The following is a 20,957-nucleotide window of genomic DNA, read 5'->3' as shown; positions in this document are numbered from 1 at the left end:
TTGTTCCAATAGCGCGTCTTATTCAAATACATTTCGAAATACTTTCTCAACCCGCCGTTTTTTAGGTTTAACGGTTGTGGGTTGAATACCTCACGTCGCAGTCTTTCTTGGACCCCAGCAGACCAATATTTCTCCAAGAAAGCCCGTTCAAATTGTTCGTAGGTGACTCACTGTTTTGCCATGTCTGTGGCCCACAAAAGTGCGTCGCCTTGTGTGAGGCCTACTACATATCTAATCTTCTGTGTCTCAGTCCAGTTTCTTGGTAAGACATTTTTAAATGCTCTCACGAATACGACTGGATGAGTTTTTCTGGATTCTGTGGAGAAAACTGGAAACTGTCTATGTTTCAACAGGCTCTCATCGACTAGAATCGTCGAGATGCAAGGCGACACGCCTACTGCCTGTTGCAGCGCCGCTTTTGGCGAATAGCCATTGTTTGCCTGCGCCGGTGCGTGCACATACGCCGGACAGGGCGCGTAATGTTCTGCGTTATTGACATCGTAATCTGGCACGGGCGAATAAGTGTCACGCTGCCTGTTGCTTGACGTAGGCAAATCATTTGAAACATTCAGTCTACCCGCAATTTCCTTACGTATTCTGTCCTCGGCTAATTTGATTTCTTTACCTAATTTTTCAAAAAGTTTTGTTTCCCGGTCAGTTATTGATTCATTTATATTACCGGTTTCTAAAGTTTCATTTATTTTGATAATGTCCGCATTGATACGCTGAGTCTCCTGTTTCAGAAGACCGACTTCTTCGTTAGCTTTTGCATGGGGGCTTAATTAAATATGATTGAAAATACTTTTTTAGTTTTTAGTAGCTGTATATCCGATTACGCTGTGTCTCGTAAACGGTTGGCCCTGACTAGAATTATTACGCAATCTGACTGCAAAGAACAACAACAAAGAATGAAATGAAAATTTTCGTTAACACAATTAATTAATTAAGTCCCCAGCAACTATGAAACCTACGAAACCAAAGCATAAGTATAACTGTTCTGTATGTGGAAGTATGACTCAACGCACATCTGGCACGGTTCTTCTTCAACAAGACAAGAATTTTTTAATACCAATTTTGCTGACGTGATAAAAGAAAATTACAAATACTATAATTGCATAAGGAAAGCAGAATTAAACTCTAATACAAAAACACACGCCAGATGCTTGTTGACTGAACCTGTAATGACGCATTATTTAGGATACTGAAATAAAAGGAAACGGAGTTAGTTACCTCATTTATATTGATGAAAATCACTCTAATCCTTACAATATATCTCACACCGTCTCTCTACTATCACATCTCAACCAGAACTCTCCAATATCACATCTCAGCAAGCACTGCCTACAAACACTCTCTGCTACGAGTTCTTAACAAGTACTGACTACCACGAGACCTCGACAGGCACTGACTACTACGAGCTCTCGACAAGCACTGACTACTACGAGCTCGCAACAAGCACTGTGTAGGCGGCTTAAAAATACTCTTTGGCGCAATCTCTGGCGCAGTGGCTCAGTGTAGCCACCTTTCATATGCCCCTCCTCCACAGGCCAGAATTTGATGGTATTTTTGCCAGCATTGGTGGTGAAAATACCACCAAATTCGTCCAGAAAAATACAGATAAAAATAAAAGATAATATTAATACCTAAATATCACATAATTAGTTAAAATTTTGCCTTTGCACTGACCTTTCAATAACCTAATATATAAAATACAGTAGGCAATACAAATTCTTTTCATACATGTGGCTTTACATAATAGTTTGCACAATACACAAAAAATCAGTTTATACAAATGTTCACATAAAATACTTTTAATTGTTCAAAAAAAAAAAACAAATAGTTGATAATTCCAGCCCAGCAATGGTCAACAGGTGCAAACACCAACAAGTGACATCATTTCAGCAGAAACGGTCCATCAGTTGCACCCAGCAATGTTGAGAGCAGGTGCAGACACCAACAAGTGACATCATTTCAGTAGAAACAGTTCTAACAGTGGCACCCAGCAATGTTGAGTAGGTGCAGACACCGGCAAGTGACATAATTTCCATAGAAGTAGCTTCATCTGTGCACCCAGTAATGTTGAGCAGGTGCAGACAGCAACAAGTGACATTATTTCAGTAGAAGCAGTTCCATCTGTGGCACCCAGTAAAGTTGAGTAGGTGCAGACAGCAACAAGTGACTTCATTTCCATACAAGTAGTCCATCAGTTGCACCTAGCAATGATGAACAGGTCCAGAGAGCAGTCCATGATATTCACTATCACCGATCACACTGTTCATCAGAGTATATAAGCACAAATTAAACATGTCCTAGTGGCACCAATCATGTAGAAAAAGTACAAGTAACAGTCCATAATATTCACTATCACTAATCAGACAGTTCAAGCATGAACAATAGTTTGAATACACATACTAATCACACTGTTCATCAGCAGAAATTAATCATTCCTAAGTGTCACACATTATGTTGAAAAAGTGCAGGTAACAGTTCATAATATTTACCATCACTAATCAGACAGTTCAGGCATGAACAATAGTTTGAATGCACATACAAATGCTTTTACACTAAATATACAAATCATAACAAACACACAAATGATGTCAGATAATTTTCATATTAACTATTACAAATACTCAAATATCAGTAAACTTATAATATTTATGGGTGTCAGTGCAAGCCACAACAAACAAATAAAATAATATTTATTAGATAGGTGGGTAGGATTAGGAAAGGAAATCACACAAAACACACTCATTCATCTTTCATCCACATTAAGTATTACTGTGTAATTGAATAGTGTTAACTGTGTAAATGCAATTCTGTCAAAATCTGATGTTCATCATGTGTATCAAGTAGTAGTGGCAGCAATGTATAACAGTCAATAATAGTTAAGTCAACGTCATAGTCATCATGTCAAGACCAATGTTTGCCAAGCCAGACCAAATGTACTGTTGTTGAACAATTGTCAGTGAGCCAAGATATGCAAATACTTCCTCTCTACAAAGAAAAGTATATACTGCTTAGTGATTTAACAAAGTGTGTATAGACTATCTTCCTTCTACTTTAGTGTTCTAGTCTGCTATCTTAATCCTCCTTGTTCCATAAGACCAACAAAAAAAACATGCTCCTCACTTACTTTACTTCTTATACACCAAAACTCCAATAATCATCAGCATCACATAATCTCAATACTTCAATAATACCTCTTACATCGATACATATAAACCTTATCATTAATAGCATTTACCTTACCTCTTGTCCACAAAAACTCCAATAATCATCAACTTCATACAATCTCAATAATACCTCAATAATACCTCTTCAATACGTCGATACATATAAACCTTATTGCCAATATTATTTCACTTCCATAATAACTCTTTCCTCTAGTCAGTCTCCTCGAACAAGTACAGATAAAATCCTAGTGCAAACTTCAGTTCATCCTCCCATACAATCTGAAGACACATTGTCAACACACAACCTCTGTGTAATCCGTCTGACCCAAATCTTCTACTCATTATGAATTATAAACAAAAGAAATGCATACATGACCTCTAACAGACTCAGTTCGAATAACTCTCAGTAATTAAGTACGATTACGGAATGTGAATGATCATAATATTTCACAGTGTGTACACCACTTCAAGAATTATGGCAGAAGCAAACAAGTGGAGTATTTTTTGTATCAAGTGTCACTTCCTATTTCAATTGCTCACGAAGAATGCAGTGTAATAATTGTTAATGGTCTAAACCTAGTAATGGTATGTCATGTCGTTAGCTTCCTTCCTATTAGCATAAAGTTATACAGCTTCCATAAAACCTTAGCTCATGTGACTTCTATGAAGTTTCTTGTACTAATGTCGTTCGTCGAATTATAGCAGTTCATTTTCTTATCTTAAAAATATAAGGCACTTAGCGTAAGCAAAACAAGCAATAGCGAGTAAATATACCAGTAGAGAACAGAATGTCAACAAGTGGATGCAGCACAATTCCTACAATGAGGCTCTGCCAAGCGAACAATCTACAGTATAATTAATCCAATAGTGTGACCTAAACTCTCTGTTTGTACACAGTATATCAGCATTTCTGTACACCAAATTAAAGAGTAGTTATAACAACAACAGAAATGTATAAATATGCAATCCATACACATAGCAGCAAACAGGTCATTAACATCATATCAGCATAAGCAAATAAATGTTCATATGTCCTCTTAATAAGTAAACATGAAGGCGCAAGCAGATAAATCACAAAGTATAACTTACATACATAAACACAGTCAGCACAATTAATCAGGTTACAATTATAATTTAAATAAATAAACACAGCAGGCACATAATTAAAAAAATATGACATCAGTGAAAAAGCAGTGCAGCCAAGCGATGCATAATATACACAAATTACAACCCAGTTCATTAATAATCATTGTCAAAATCAGTTAACGTACGCAAGCACGTCGCTTCACACGTAAATTCATAGAACATGAAATTAGCACAAAGTATGTATCACGTAATCGCGAGCAGCAAATTACGTCTAAAGTACGTACCTAAGTGGAAATATGTTACCTGAAAAATAAACTCAATTAATAGTTACCTTTTTAGTTTATTAGTTTCTTCTTCGAAATTACATTCTTCCTGAAAATTTCTCGATAGCAAGTCCTCTTAACGTCGGAGACACACAGAATTTACCTGAAGTTCTTAAATGTTTTATAGAACCGTATCCTGAAAAATACTGAATGTTAATAACATAATTCATCAAGTCACTATAGCTTTATACTGAATTTAATCGGAGAAATTAAACTGTGTATTTGTTTACGGCTGTCAGTGCATTCGCACTGAGCGCTCGATCAGCTGTAGGCGCGTGACGTAGGAAGCAATTGTTTGCGGTCAGTAACTGCTTTGTGCGGCGCGCAGACTTGACTGTTGCTTTGAGTATATGCCGCCGCCAAAACACAGCGCGGTATCCTTGTACTCTCCGCATGTTTACATGTAGCTGTTGGTTTCTCAAAAGTATGTCATTCCACAAAATTTTTTTAAAAGTATATCATTCCACAAAATTTTTTATGTTAGATATATGATGTATTCCTTTAGAGCGTCGACATTTAAGAGTTTCTACTTCGACAGTGTTATCATGAATAATTTTACGAATTCTATATGGACCGTTATAAAGCAGAAAAAATTTGCGACACAAGCCTTTTCCTTTGTGAGACAAACGGTGGGACTTAATTAACACCTTCTGACCAACTGACAAGATTTTTGAACGACCAGGACGCTTAGCTGATTTCTCTCTTCTAGCAGCCGCAGATGCAATATTTTGCAGAGCCATGTTCACAACTTCAGAATGCCGTAGTTTCCGTGTAGGCGGAAAAGGAACGAATTCAGAAATGCGATTTGTCGGTGCTTTGTTTTTTAATATCAGTAAAGGCGGTAAAGAAGTTGAATCATTAGGGAGTTCATTCAGAATGTTTTGAAAAATATGAAGATACTGATCCCAAGTTCTGTGATTCTGATGACAATAAAGATGACACAATTTATTGATTTCCTTCATCCATCTCTCTGAAGCGTTAGATTGAGGGTGAAAAAGTGAAATGAAGATTTGTTTAATTTTACAACGCCATAGAGTACGAAGCCAAATTTTAGAACGAAACTGTGATCCATTATCTGATATAGCCTTATCAACATGACCAACTTCTTTAAGAAAATGGTTAATGAAAGCGTTAGATACTGAACGAGCTGCTGCTTTGCATAAAGGTGTAAAACATACATATTTTGACGTCAACTCCACTGCTACGAAAATGTACGCAAAACCATTAGTAGAACGAACCACTGGACCGAACAAATCGACTGCAGCCATCTCCTTTAATTTCGCTGGAATGATAGGAAACAACAGTGCTCTGTGAGAAACTGTTGGCGGCTTAGCCTTTTGACATAATTTGCATTTGGCCAGAACAGATCGAATACGTTTTTCCATATTACTGAAGTAGCAATTTTCTCGTAATTTATGAAAGAATTTTCTGGGACCAAAGTGTGCATAACTGAAATGCGCATACCAAATCAATTTATTGACCCACTCATTAGGAATACAAACTAACCAAACGGAGTTGTCGACCGATTTTCGTTTAAAAAGAATGTCATTGCGAACTGAATAGCATCTAGTTTCTCTGGATCAGGAAGAATACCTTCTGTAGCAATAATGTGACCGAGAAATTTCACCTGAGAACGACCAAATTCAGATTTTTCTAAGTTCACTGTAATGCCAACTCTTGCAAAGGTATGAATCCAAAATTTTGTTGTGCTCACTCCAAGAATGTTTAGCAATAAGAATGTCGTCAACATATGAAGTAATATTGTCACGAAGATAATCAGGTAAAATTTTATTTAAGCTATGAATGAATGCTGCTGAAGATACAGTAAGTCCAAATGGTAATTTACGAAATCACTTTTAGGTACAATTAATCATATCAGGTTATTATTTACTTACTCTCTAGATAGATTGATAGTCGAAGAGTTGTTTTGACAGATGCAAAGAATAGTAAAAGAGTAGGCAGCGGTACAGAAAACTAAAAGAGCAATAGCACCACTACAGCTCGGGGCCCTATGCTCGCTACGGCACATATTCACTTAGAGTAGTGAATCCCCTGAGGACTTTAATAGCCGCACATAATTTCCAGTTTGTGTCTTAGTGGCACATCTGGCGGAAGTGCGTACGTAAATTGATCTAGCCATGAACATGGATGTATGTCATTCTTAGAATTGCGGAAGATCTTAAATTTCCGGACAGTCAAAAAGTGTTTATAGTCAAAGTTTTCGCCTCGTGGCGACAAAGACCTACCGCGTCTGTCCCAGTCCGAATGTCGATTATTGAAAAGTTCACGCGCCTGGCGCTCTCTTGTCGCATCCCGTAAATGAAACAAATTATTTTCTTCAAACCCTTCTGGTATCTGTGATTCTAAATTTCTTTTGCCGTCTTTCCCTACGATTTCGCCCTCAATTTGTTTGACTTGCTTTTTTAATACCTCAAATTCCCCTTTCACGCATTCATTAAATTTTCCCTGATTTTCAACATGTTTATTTATGTTCTGATACTCTTCGGTTTCTGCAAATGGCAATGGTGCTGTATCATCTGAATCTCTGTCCCCATTTAAACTAAGACTTGTCAATTTATCTGAAATCTCCTCAACTCTTTCCGATAAATCACCTATTTGTTCTTTCTGTTTATTTATGTCTTCCGTAAGTGTTGCGACTCGGGTTTCAGTATTAACACATTTAGTAGTTAACTGTTCATACTGTTGTGTTAGGTTATTTAATCTGTCATTTGGTACGGATTCCTCGATTCTCTCAAATATTTCTTTCTTATCTTTTGCACATTGTAAATTAAACTCTGAAAATTTCTGTACTATCACGCGATCTCTTTCTTCCTGTTCTCTATCCTGTTCCCTTTGTCCGATCTCTACTGCAATTAATCTATTATTGTGAGCATTCAAAATCGGTTGTACTTCTTCTCTGATTTCTTTCTTTAATTCATCTTTCATATTTTTGAAACATGTCCCTATTCGTGAATCTATCCGTGTTTCCAAAGTTCCTATCTCTGTTTTTAATTCAGATCCTAACTGTGATCCAAGTGAGTCTAACCGTGTTTCCATTGTTCCCATTTGTGATCCCAATGAGTCTAACCGTTTTTCCATTGTTCCCATTTGTGAGTCTAACTGTGTTTTTAATTCTGATCCCAAATTTAATATTACACCCATCAACTGCTCCATGTTAAATGGTTCAGAATTCTTTTTGCCCCTAACATTTCCCGCAAAACTAACTTCCTTCTGCATAGCCATAAGGCTATCTGTGTTCGATACTATTCCAGAATCTTCTGGCGTTAATCTCGGATTCTGTGAATTTTCTGATTGAGAAAAATTTTGAAATGGTTCCGGACTATTTTCCCGACTTATTACATTGTTTTCCACTTCATTATCCATCATACTGTTTTCCTCTGTTGGCGAGTTCGCCATGTTAACAATTTCGTCATTCTCACTATTCATCATTTTCGCCTTTTTCATTGATCACGTAATCATTTACAAAACATAAATAAATTCGTCACTGTACGACAATTACAGACAATGACTCTTAATATCCAACAATACCATTTACATAAAATGTTTCCCTCAAACACAATTAATCGAACAATTGAAATAATTGCACTAAATTGTCAAACTCGTATACAAGACAACAAATCAAATTCTGAGAAAAAATACCATTAGAAGAATGACAATTACCAAATCTACACATGCAAAATAGACTACAATTACTAAACTCAAATTACTACAACAATACTACAGTCTACTATTTTTACAATCAGAAGATTCCAAGGGACGATCCGAAGCAGCGGTCGCCACGTGCATGGGGGCTTAATTAAATATAATTGAAAATACTTTTTTTAGTTTTTAGTAGCTGTATATCCGATTACGCTGTGTCTCGTAAACGGTTGGCCCTGACTAGAATTATTACGCAATCTGACTGCAAAGAACAACAACAAAGAATGAAATGAAAATTTTTGTTAACACAATTAATCAATTAAGTCCCCAGCAACTATGAAACCTACAAAACCAAAGCATAAGTATAACTGTTCTGTATGTGGAAGTATGACTCAATGCACATCTGGCACGGTTCTTCTTCAACAAGACAAGAATTTTTAAATACCAATTTTACTGACGTGATGAAAGAAAATTACAAATACTATAATTGCGTAAGGAAAGCAGAATTAAACTCTAATACAAGAACACACGCCAGATGCTTTGTTGACTGAACCTGTAATGACGCATTATTTAGGATACTGAAATAAAAGGAAACGGAGTTAGTTACCTCATTTATATTGATGAAAATCACTCTAATCCTTACAATATATCTCACACCGTCTCTCTACTATCACATCTCAACCAGAACTCTCCAATATCACATCTCAGCAAGCACTGCCTACAAACACTCTCTGCTACAAGTTCTTAACAAGTACTGACTACCACGAGACCTCGACAGGCACTGACTACTACAAGCTCTCGACAAGCACTGACTACTACGAGCTCTCAACAAGCACTGTGTAGGCGGCTTAAAAATACTCTTTGGCGCAATCTCTGGCGCAGTGGCTCAGTGTAGCCACCTTTCACTTTATTAACTTGGTCAGGTATTTCTTCACATGCGGACTATACTCTGGTTAAATTTAATTGAATAGCCTGTACGTTTTCATGTATTTCTTTTTGTACCGTTTGTGTTTGATTGTGTGCTTCTACGATTTCTGACAGTTCCTGTTTCTGTTTGTTTGTAAGATCTGACAATTTCTTTTCTAAATCATTTGCCAATACATTGTATACACTATTGACTGTTTTGATGATTTTGTCTTCGATCTTTTGATCGATTTCATTGGTGAGTTCATTTAAGCATTGATCAAAATGTTTGTGCATATTTTCGAATTGCGTGTTTACACTTGAAAACTGCTGTTGGAACCCAATTTCCATGTTTGACAATTTTGTGTTTGTCACATTGTGGCTGATTTCGAGATTCGCCAGTTTTGTGTTCGTTGTATTGTGGCTGATGTTTAAATCAGATAATTGCTGGCTCACGTTTGACATCAGACTATATAATGCCTCAAGCGTAACTGACGAAGCTTGTGTGTTTGTATTTATACCATTATTTGTAACCATTGTTTCTCTACCACGGTCTGATTGAATCGAAAACGGGCTGGGTTCACTGATTTCACGCAAAATATTTTCATCTGATCTGGTAATCGATGCTTCATCGACTGTGTACAAGGTTTCATTTGCAAGTGGTTCGTTAGTGTTAATCCCTGTGGGGTGCAATTGAATTGTATTTACTTCTACATTATGTTGTGCTGAAAAACTAACTGCGTCATCATTTACGTCACTATTATCAGAATCGGAGACGTGTCCATGAACATTTGTCAAATTAAAATTCTCTGGTTCCATTGTGAAGATATTATTTTTATCAGGACGTTACTGTTAATCTAAATCTTTAAATTCTCTCGCAGTTGAATTAATAAAAATATCTCGCGATTGTTATTTGTTGCGCGTCAGAAATTTAGAAGATGGCGCACTATGTCTTCTAATTCTGTGATTGTTGAACATAAAAAAGTAATTGTTGTTGTTGTGGTCTTCAGTCTTGAGACTGGTTTATTGGAGCTCTACACGCTACTCTATCCTGTGCAAGCTTCTTCATCTCCCAGTACCTACTGCAGCCTACATCCTTCTGAATCTGCTTAGTGTATTGATCCCTTGGTCTCCCTCTACGATTTTTACCCTCCACGCTGCCCTCCAGTACTAAATTTGTGATCCCTTGATGTCTCAGAACACGTCCTACCAACCGATCCCTTCTTCTAGTCAAGTTGTGCCACAAACTCCTCTTCTCCCCAATCCTATTCAGTACCTCCTCATTCGTTATGTGATCTACCCATCTAATCTTCAGCATTCTTCTGTAGCATCACATTTCGAAAGCTTCTATTCTCTTCTTGTCCAAACTATTTATCGTCCATGTTTCACTTCCATACATGGCTACACTCCATAATTATACTTTCAGAAACGACTTCTTGACACTTAAATCTATACCCGATGTTAACAAATTTCTCTTCTTCAGAAACGCTTTCCTTGCCATTGCCAGTCTACATTTTATATCCTCACTACTTCGACCATCATCAGTTATTTTGCTCCCCAAATAGCAAAACTCCTTTACTGCTTTAAGTGTCTAATTTCCTAATCTAATTCCCTCAGCATCACCCGACTTAATTCGAATACATTCCATTACTCTCGTTTTGCTTTTGTTGATGTTCATCTTATATCCTCCTTTCAACACAATGTCCATTTCGTTCAACTGCTCTTCTAAGTCCTTTGCTGTCTCCGACAGTATTACAATGTCATTGGCGAACCTCAAAGTTTTTATTTCTTCTCCATGGATTTTAATACCTACTCCAAACTTTTCTTTTGTTTCCTTTACTGCTTGCTCAATATACAGATTGAATAACATTGGGGAGAGGCTACAATCCTGTCTCACTCCCTTCCCAACCACTGCTTCACTTTCATGTTCATGTCCCTCGACTCTTATAACTGCCATCTGGTTTCTGTACAAATTGTAAATAGCCTTTCGCTCCCTGTATTTTACCCCTGCCACCTTCAGAATTTGAAAGAGAGTATTCCAGTCAATATTGTCAAAAGCTTTCTCTAAGTCTACAAATGCTAGAAACGTAGGTTTGCCTTTTCTTAATCTAGCTTTTAAAATTAGTCGTTGGGTCAGTATTGCCTCACGTGTCCCCATATTTCTACGGAATCCAAACTGATCTTCCCCAAGGTCGGCTTCTACCAGTTTTTCCATTCGTCTGTAAAGAATTCGCGTTAGTATTTTGCAGCCATGACTTATTAAACTGATAGTTCGGTAATTTTCACATCTGTAAAGATATTATCAAAGTGTAATTGCGTGTTCCCACAAACACCACCAGGATTTTAATATGGAAAGGAAAAAGTTCTGCTTTAAGTGGAGCTAAGCCAAGGAGCAGCCGCTGCATGCATTTGTGCTTTCCTACCTTAATTCCGGCTCAGCTGCGTCACACACGATTACGTTAGTTTTGTAAATCCTTGTCCTTGTTCCTTCTGGTTATTGTGCCATCCGTTTATACAATTAGTATTGTTTCACATTATTCGTCATTTTCCATGTAACAGAGAACATTTGTAGAACAACAATCAAGTACTTACTCTTTGTTCCACCAGCACTGTCCCTGTCAGCGGTCGCCAGTGTGGCAAAATAAATTTTAAAAAATTAAATTTATTGATTTTTTTGAGAAGAGAAAAAATTATGGATTTGGAACTGTAAATTTAGAATTGTTGAAAGGCTTTTTTACGGACTGTATTGACTGGCTTGAATGCAGACAAATTCAGTGCTATGTGAAATCTGCCTGTATTGTAATCTATCATTCCTATTAATTACATTTTGAATTCTACATCATTGTTGATTTATTCAGAGTTCTCACCTTATATGTAGAATTCGTCCTTCTGCCACATTATTAATTCATTATTCGCCACCGATTTTCTTCTTTTTGTTGACCATGTGTATCTTCCTGATTCGGCATCGGTTCACTTCATGAAGATGGTGGAAACCAAGGAATACAATGCTATGTCGCTTTAAATAATTTTGGTAACACTTCGATACTTCTCACTATTTTTTATTCACAAGACAATAAGACTTGCTCTGCACGTCGCACAAACCATAATTACTAACAAGATGGCTGCCTTTCACACCAAAAATTATGTCCATCCTCTACAAGGTAACAATTGAAAGTGTCTCTTAACTCCTTCTTGGAGTATGAAACAAAAGAGAATCCAATATGCACATTACAGAGATTATATTCTACATCCGTCTCAATTGGCGCAACCTTTAAGGTATTGTATGTCTCTGCACCGGAATGTGTCATTACAAAGCATATAATGCTTTTCTCGATTTTAAGAGAGTGACTGAGTTGAATGACGATGTCAATGTAAATCCCTTCAGTTTTATTGAAAATTATCCTATTTTTGTAACAAGTATGTCTAGGAGACTGAATGTGTTAGCCACACAGAGAACTACACTGAAATTAGTTGCTTCTCTGAAAGATAAGATTCAGAAAGATTTAGTTGCCTACACAGTCAGGTATAGTAAGTAAAATTTAACATATGATGCTCAATATAGAATTTTCAGTGAAAATTTTTAATATTGTTATTTTTTTATTCTATATAAATGGATTCTCTACTGAAGAGGGCAAATAAAGCAAGGAATTCTGATTGGTTTATAAAGATTGGTCAGTTAGCCGAAAATGAATTGTATTACATAACGGGATGTGAATATTTAAATACTAGATATGGAAGGAAAATTTGAATGGAGCTTGATAGTAAATTTAAAATTACTTTGCCAGACAGGTTTAATAAAGTTATAAGTTAATTGCACTTTTAATATTTTGAAGGTGGTGATGTTAAGCTAAAGTATAATGGACTGAAACGAGCTAAAAATAATGATTACGTATTTTACAAGCTGGAGTTCATTGCTTGAATAAATTTTTATTGAGTTAATATTTTGTATCTTATCTTATTTTTTATATCCTACTTTTGTGGGTGAGTTGGGCTTGCTCAACAAATAATCTCACAGCGTGCTCAGTGTACCCAGTTACTACTTGTGGGTGTTTGGAACTTTCACTATAGACGTTATGTCGAGGGTGTCTCCTTGCTGTTATATGCAGATATCGGTCCTGCACGTCTTTTCCTTTTTCTTCCAAAGCCACTAATGTGACGATCCTCAACTGATCCTGTCGCTAGAAACTTGTTCCAGAGTCTAAAGCCATTACTCTAACTCACAACCTGATTTACTGCGATGTAGTCCCTTATTGTTGCCCAAATCATCTTAAATTAATTCAAACTTTGTGATGATACGCAGCACAAGAACTGCAATATTCACATCTGTCACAGTTGCAATTGGCTGCACCTACTGCCCTCTCACCATAGAAACGTAGGCTGTTTTCGCTAGAATTACATTACACACAAACCAATATGTTGATGTCATAAGATGTTTCTAGATTGCAACGGTCAATTTTAAAGTTTTTACAATAAGCAACATTTACATTCGTGTTCATAAAAAACAGAATACCTTGAACGACTAGAGACAGGACGTTCATATTCACAGGACATGTACATTAGTATGTTGTGCAGATATCACATCAGTTTAGCATGTGACCTGTTGCCTAGTAGGAACAGGGTCTGCCATGGGCCATGGTAACTTACTTAGTGCGTAATGGCATCGACGCATATAAGGTGCGTATGGTGTCCTGTAGTAAAGCCATCCATGCTGCAGTCACCTGGTTCCAAATTTCATCTGTGGTGGTTGGCACTGGGTCACAGTACTGCACCTGTCGTTTCACTAATTCGATTGACGATAAGTCTGGAAATCTGGGGGGCCAGGGCAAAAGTCTGACATCCTGTGACATCAAGAAGGCACGTTTCCGTGCGGAAACATTTGGTCTTGCATTTTATTGCTAAAAAATCGCCTCTGAAGTGTTGTGCAGAAAGGGTATGGCTACTGATCGCAGGATGTCATTCACACAGGTTACACTGGTCGCAGTGCCCTGGACACGCATGATTCGTGGTTGTACCCAATAGCGCCCCACGCCATAAGGCGCTCTATGTCTTGTGCGAATGCAGTCACTGTGATGCCATTACCCCTGTCTGCGGCGAATCAAGATGGGGCCATCGTTTCCAAACAAACAGAACCTGGATCCGTCCGAAAACGTTATCTGACGCCATTCCTCTCCCCAGTGACATTGTTCCATACAACACTGCCGTCTAACATATTTTTCCACATTCGTCAACGATAGGCGGAGAAGTGAACGACGCGCACGTAACACATCTGTAAGACTTCGGCAGGTTTATAAAATTCAACGTGAAAGAATAATAATAAGATTTACAGATGTTATTTCCGTCCCTTGTAAAAGAGAAGAAAAATTACACGTCTTTTGATCGGAATGAAAAGTCTTCTGAGCACAGGATGGACTGAGAGTAAACCAAAGGAAGACTAAAGCAACGAGAAGCATTAGAAATGTTAAAAATCAAATAAAAACAGTCTCGATCGCGTTTTTAGATTTTTATTCGCTAGCAACCGGTTTCGGCCCTTTCCTCAGACCATTTTCACGCTTTTCCCCGCCATTATGGCTGCCGGTGGAGGCAGACGGAGCGATATACGTAGAATTAAGAGTGACCTCCTTACTTCTACGGATCTCGCTCCGTCTGTATCCACCAGAAACTATAATGGCGGATAAGAGCCTGAAGAGGATCTGAGGAACAGGCCAAAACCGGTTGCTAACGGTAAACGCGGTCGACATTGTTTTTATTTGATTTTTAGCATTTTATACCGATTGATGCTTTGCTCCAATTACAGAATGCTTTCTAAAATTTTGCGTTAGATATGTAATTGCGATAAACTTACTTTCAAAACTGAGGACCATTAAGTGAGATTGTGCTAGAATTTTCCTATCCTGGAAGCAGTATGACGAAAGAATGAGAATGATGATGAGGTCCCATACTGCGAGGGGCCTAGGGGACGATGCGGGAGACCTGCACCGCCTACTAGGCAAGGTGCTAGCGGAGGTGGTTTGCCATTGCCTTCTTCCGCCCGTAATGGGGAAGAATGATGATGATGAAGACGACACAACACTATCCAGTCATCTCGAGGCAGGGAGAATCCCTGACCCCGCTGGACTGGAAGCGAGAACGCTACCGCAAGACCACGGGCTGCGGACCAGATTGAGAATACAAGGAGAAAATAAGAAGCAGCATACCACAGGCAACTAAACGTTTCCTGGTAAAAGAAGTATGTTACTATCAAATATAGACCCACATCGGAAAAAAATTGTTGAAAATGTACGTCTGCAGTGCAACATTGCGTAGAAGTGAATTTACATCTATGTCTGCACCTGCAGTCATACTCCGCAAGCCACCCTACGGTGCATGGCGGAGGATACCCTGTATCACTACTGGTCTTGCCTTTCCTGCTCCACTAGTGGACAGACCGAGGGAAAAACGACTGTCTATAAGCCTCCATACGAACTCAAATTTCTCCTATCTTCGTGGTCATTAAGTGAAATGTTTGTTGGTGGCAGTAGGCCCGTTCCGCAGTCAGCTTCAGATGCCTGTTATCTAAGTTTTCTCAGTAGTGTTTTTCGACAAGAACGTCGCCTCCCATCCAGTGATTCCCACTTGAGTTTTCGAATTGCTTCGATGTCTTCCTCTAATCCGAACTGGTGCTGATCCCAAAGACTTGAGCAGTACTCAAGAACAGGTCGCACTAGAGTCCTGTATGTGGCCTTCTTTACTGATGAAACACAGTTTCCTACAAGGCTCCTAACAAAGCGAAGTCGACAATTCGCCTTACCTGCCCTCACACACTCGTTCCATTTCATATCGCTTTGCAGCATAACACCCAGATATTTAGACGACCTGACTGTGTCAAACAGGACACTACTAATGATGTACTCGAACGTTCGGTACTTGTTTTCCTACTTATCCTCATTAGCTTACAGTTTCCAACATTTAGAGCTAGCTACCGTTCATCACATCGACTAGAAATTTCGTCTAATCGTCTTACATGATCTTGTAGTCACTCATCTTCGACGCCTTCGAAACACAGAAGAATTAGCAAGCAAACGCAGATTTCTGCCCACCCTGTCCGCAAGACCATTTATATGTAGGGAGAGTAATAGTGATCCTGTCACACTTCCATGGGTCGCTACCCTTGGATATGACGAACACTCGCTGTCGAGGATAACACACTGGGTTCTGTTACTTAAGAAGTCATCGAGACACTCATTTATCTGGGAACCTATTCCGTATGCTCGTACCTTCATTAACAGTCTCCAGTAGGGGTACCCTGTCAAATGCTTTTCAGAAATCTAGAAGTATGGAATCTACCTGTTGCCGTTCGTTCACACTTCGCAGTATATCATGTGAGAAAAGAACAAGCTGAGTTTCATACTAACGATGCTGTCTAAAACCGTGCTAATTTCGTAGACATAAACTTTTCGGCCGCTAGGAAATTTATTATATTCGAACTCAGAATATGTTCTACAATGCAGCGGCAAACCGATGTTAAGGATACTGGCCTGTAAATTTTCCTGACCGTTCTTTTACACATCTTATATACAGGAGGCACTTGCACTTCTTTCCATTTTCTTGGTATTTTTGCTAGGTGAGAGGTCCGTAATAATTGCAAGCTAAGTAAGGAGCCAATGCCGTAGAGTTTATGAAACATGCAGTTTAGAACTTAAGCTTTCGTTTTGCTAGCTTCAGCTGCCATACCAAACAGGTCAGTGAATGACTAGCTAGAAGCCTTAGACACATTTAGTGACTTTACATAGGAGATTTATTAACTTTCATAATCATTGTCGTTATGATAACATCTTGATCACTAACCCCCATCTCCATACCGATACAATCGACAACGTCCGGCATGTTTGTGACTACAATGTCTAAGATATTTCCGTTGTGCGTGGGCTGCAGAATTAGCTACTCAAGACAGTTTTCTTTAAACGTGTTCAAAAGTACCTCACAAGACAGTCTGCAACACTTGCAAAGGTTCCATAAACGTCCCAGTGTGTACTCGGTAGATTAAAGTCGCCTCCAACTAGTATTACATTATCTGGGTATCTAAGCGCTACAGACTGGGGACGTTCTTTGAATGACTGTCACAGGGAAATGGAGCGGCCGGTAAAAACACGTACACTTGTTATACGCGACCAGGTAGCTTGACTGACTCACTCAATTTCAACCTCAATAGAGTCAATATTTTTGTCAACTGCAGTGAACACTCCGCCTCCCGTGGCGTTTATTCTGGGAAGAAAAATGGACAGAAAAACGGAAAAGAATAGAATCGAAGCGTTTGAGATGTTTGTTTGCAGAGGTTATTCCGTGATACTAGAAGCAGTCTCAGAAGCCAAGTATTGCAGGGCAGGATGGAGACTGCAATGTATACAACAAACAGGAGACTTCGTGTGGAAGTGCTACGCCTAAAAGAAGAGTTTTCACAGGAGAGGAAATATTGGAATGCGGCATGAGATCAGTCAGAAGACCGCTGAACCCCCAGAAAGCTACACGACATTTAGGTAGCTGACATTAAATCCAAGTTCCCTAGATGCATCTGAGCAGTTCTGTAACATAATGAATAATGTGCACAAATGAGTGTGAACGGTTAAACTTTCGGCAATGTTTCATCAGATGAGTGGCTTGTTTGACGTGTAATTGTGTACACGTACTGATCTCAAGGCAACTCTGTTAGACAACCAATTCCATAGGCACCTACGTATATCAAACTGAGCCATCCATTTATTCCTAATTCTTACCATAGCATTGTAATACTGCTCCTTCGTATAAAAAATGTGCTTAACTTGCGATGCACTATCCTTTAGGCTGAGGTTTTCTCTGTCGTAGGCATAGAAAATAAACAGTCTATTGACACACAGTCAACTTAGGTTTAGAAAACATCGTTCCTGTGAAAGACAACTAGCCCTTTAATCGCATGAAGTGTTGAGTGCTGTTGACGAGGGATTTCAGATCGATTCCGTATTTCTGGATTTCCGGAAGGCTTTTGACACTGTATCACACAAGCGGCTCGTTGTGAAATTGCTTGCTTATGGAATACCGTCTCAGTTATGTGACTGTATCTGTGATTTCGGAAAGTCACTGAGTAAAGCAGAAGTGATTTCTGGCGTTCCCCAAGGTAGTGTTATAGGCCCTTTGCTGTTACTTATCTATATAAACGATTTGGGAGACAAAATGAGCACCCGTCTTCGGTTGTTTGCGGATGACGCTGTCGTTTATTGACTAATAAAGTCATAATAAGATCAAAACAAACTGCAAAGCGATTTAAAAGAAATATCGGATTGGTGCGAAAAGTGGCAGTTGACCTTAAATAACTAAAAGTGTGAGGTGATCCACATGAGTGCTAAAAGGAACTAGTTAAACTTCGGTTACACGATAAATCAGTCTAATGTAAAAGTCGTAAATTCAAATAAATGCCTAGGTATTACAATTACGAACAACTTCAATTGGAAGGAACACACAGAAAATGTTGTGGGGAAGGGTAACCAAAGACTGCGTTTTATTGGCAGGACACATAGAAAATGTAACAGACCTACTAAGGAGACTGCCTACACCACGCTTGTCCGCCCTCTATTAGAATACTGCTGCGCGGTGTGGGATCCTTACCAGATAGAACTGACGGAGTACATCGAAAAAGTTCAAAGAAAGGCAGCACGTTTTGTATTCTCGCGAAATATGGGAGAAAGTGTCACATAAATGATGCAGGGTTTGGGTTGGAAATCACTAAAAGTAAGGCGTTTTTCGTTGCGACGGAATCTTCTCACGAGATTCCAATCACCAACTTTCTCCTCCAAATGCAAAAATATTTGGCTGTCGCCGATCTACATAGGGAGGAACGATCACTGCGATAAAAAGGTAAGTCAGAGCTCGTACGGAGAGATGAAGCTGCTCAGTTTTTCCACGCGATATACGAGATTGGAATAATAGAGAATTGTGAAGGTGGTTCGATGAACCTTCTGCCAGGCACTTGAATGTGATTTGCAGAGTATCCATGTAGATGTAGATGTGGATGTAGAATATGCGTTGTCGAACGTTTTTACAGTGAGTACATTACTTCCCTGATGGGAAACTGCACAAGGTGACACCGAACACCACCGAAAAAACTTCGGAGTCTGTTCACGTGTATTTATGCGAAAGGGACCCATGGGTTCCGTCGGTTGGTGGCATCTGGTGTCATTTACTACCCCCATTTGTTATTCCATGTGCACTGTAAGACAAAAGTGATTTACATGTAATGACAAAGAAATAATTACAATTTCAGAGGCCGGCCGAAGTGGCCGAGCGGTTCTAGGCGCTTCAGTCTGGACCTGCGCGACCGCTACGGTCGCAGGTTCGAATCCTGCCTCGGGCATGGATGTGTGTGATGTCCTTAGGTTAGTTAGGTTTAAGTAGTTCTAAGTTCTAGGGGACTGATGACCTCAGAAGTTAAGTCCCATAGTGTTCAGAACCATTTGATTTGAACAATTCCAGAAAGATTGGACGATTTATTCAAGAGAAATAACTTCACAAATTCATCAAGTCAATAACGCATTAATCCACCTCTGGACCTTATTCGAGCAGTTATTCCATTTGGAATTGTTTGATAAAGTCGTTGGATTTCCTTTTGAGGGTCACCATGACAAATTCTATCGAACTGGCGCGTCAGTTCGTCAAAATGCAAATCTGCTCGGAGGACTCAACCCATAATGCTCTAAGCGTTCTCAGTTGGGAAGAGATACGGCGACTTCGCTGGCCAAAGTAGTGTTTGGCAAGCAAATAGCAACCACTAGAAACTCTCATCATGTGCATGCGGGCAATAGGTTGCTGTAATGAAAGCCCAGGATGGCTTACCATGAAGGGCAACAAAACGGGGCGCAGAATATCGTCGACGTACCGCTGTGCTGTAAGGGTGTTGCGGATGAGAAGCAAAAAGGTCCTGCTATGAAATGAAATGGCACCCCAGACCATCACGCCAGGCTGTCGGGCGGTTTGGCGAACGGCGGTCAGGCTGTTATCCATCACTGTCTGGGGCATCTATAGACGGGTCATCGGGGATCAGTTCGAAGCGGGACTCATGACTCCATTTAATGAGATTCCAGCTCCGATGACCATAGAAGACGTGTCTGGAGAGCCGCGAATAGCGGTGACATCCTAACGTGACTATCGCCCCCCATATGGCCCGAAAACCAGAAGTGATGGTCTAGTGCGCCTTTTCATTTATAGTAGGACCTCTTTGCTTGTCATCCGCGGCACCCTTACAGCACAGCGGTACGTGAACGATATTCTGTGCCCCGTTTTGTTGCTCTTCATGGCAAACCATTGGCGGCGAGCATTTTAGTATGATGATGCCCATCCACACACAGCGAGAATTTCTACGGTTTGTCCAAACACTACCTGGGCCAGCAAAGTCACCGCATCTCTCTCCAGTTGAGAACCTTTGGAGTATTAGGTGCAAAGTCCTTCAGGCAGATTGGAATTTTGACGATCTGAAGCACCAGTTGGACAGAATTTGGTACAGTACCCTCAGGAGGACATCCAATCTATGCCAAGTCGACATTCTGCTCGCATAAGAGCCAGAGCTGGTCCAACACGTTATTATTGACTTGCTCAATTTGTGAAGCTCTTTCCCTTGAATAAATTATTAAGTTTTGCTGAATCTACCGATCTCCCTCCCATTCGGATAATTCTTTCGTAGTGTGTCTTTTTTTTCTTGTCTTAGAGTGTATATTCAACTAAAAATATTTGCATAAGAGTGCAGCTGTCGACTGTATGTACTATGTCTCTTGTTTGGGAACAAATTTGTTTCATTCACTTTTGGTAC

The sequence above is a fragment of the Schistocerca americana genome, chromosome 5 (genome assembly GCF_021461395.2).
Source record: "Schistocerca americana isolate TAMUIC-IGC-003095 chromosome 5, iqSchAmer2.1, whole genome shotgun sequence".
Classification (NCBI taxonomy): Eukaryota; Metazoa; Arthropoda; class Insecta; order Orthoptera; family Acrididae; genus Schistocerca; species Schistocerca americana.
Note: the sequence above shows the minus strand (reverse complement) of the source record.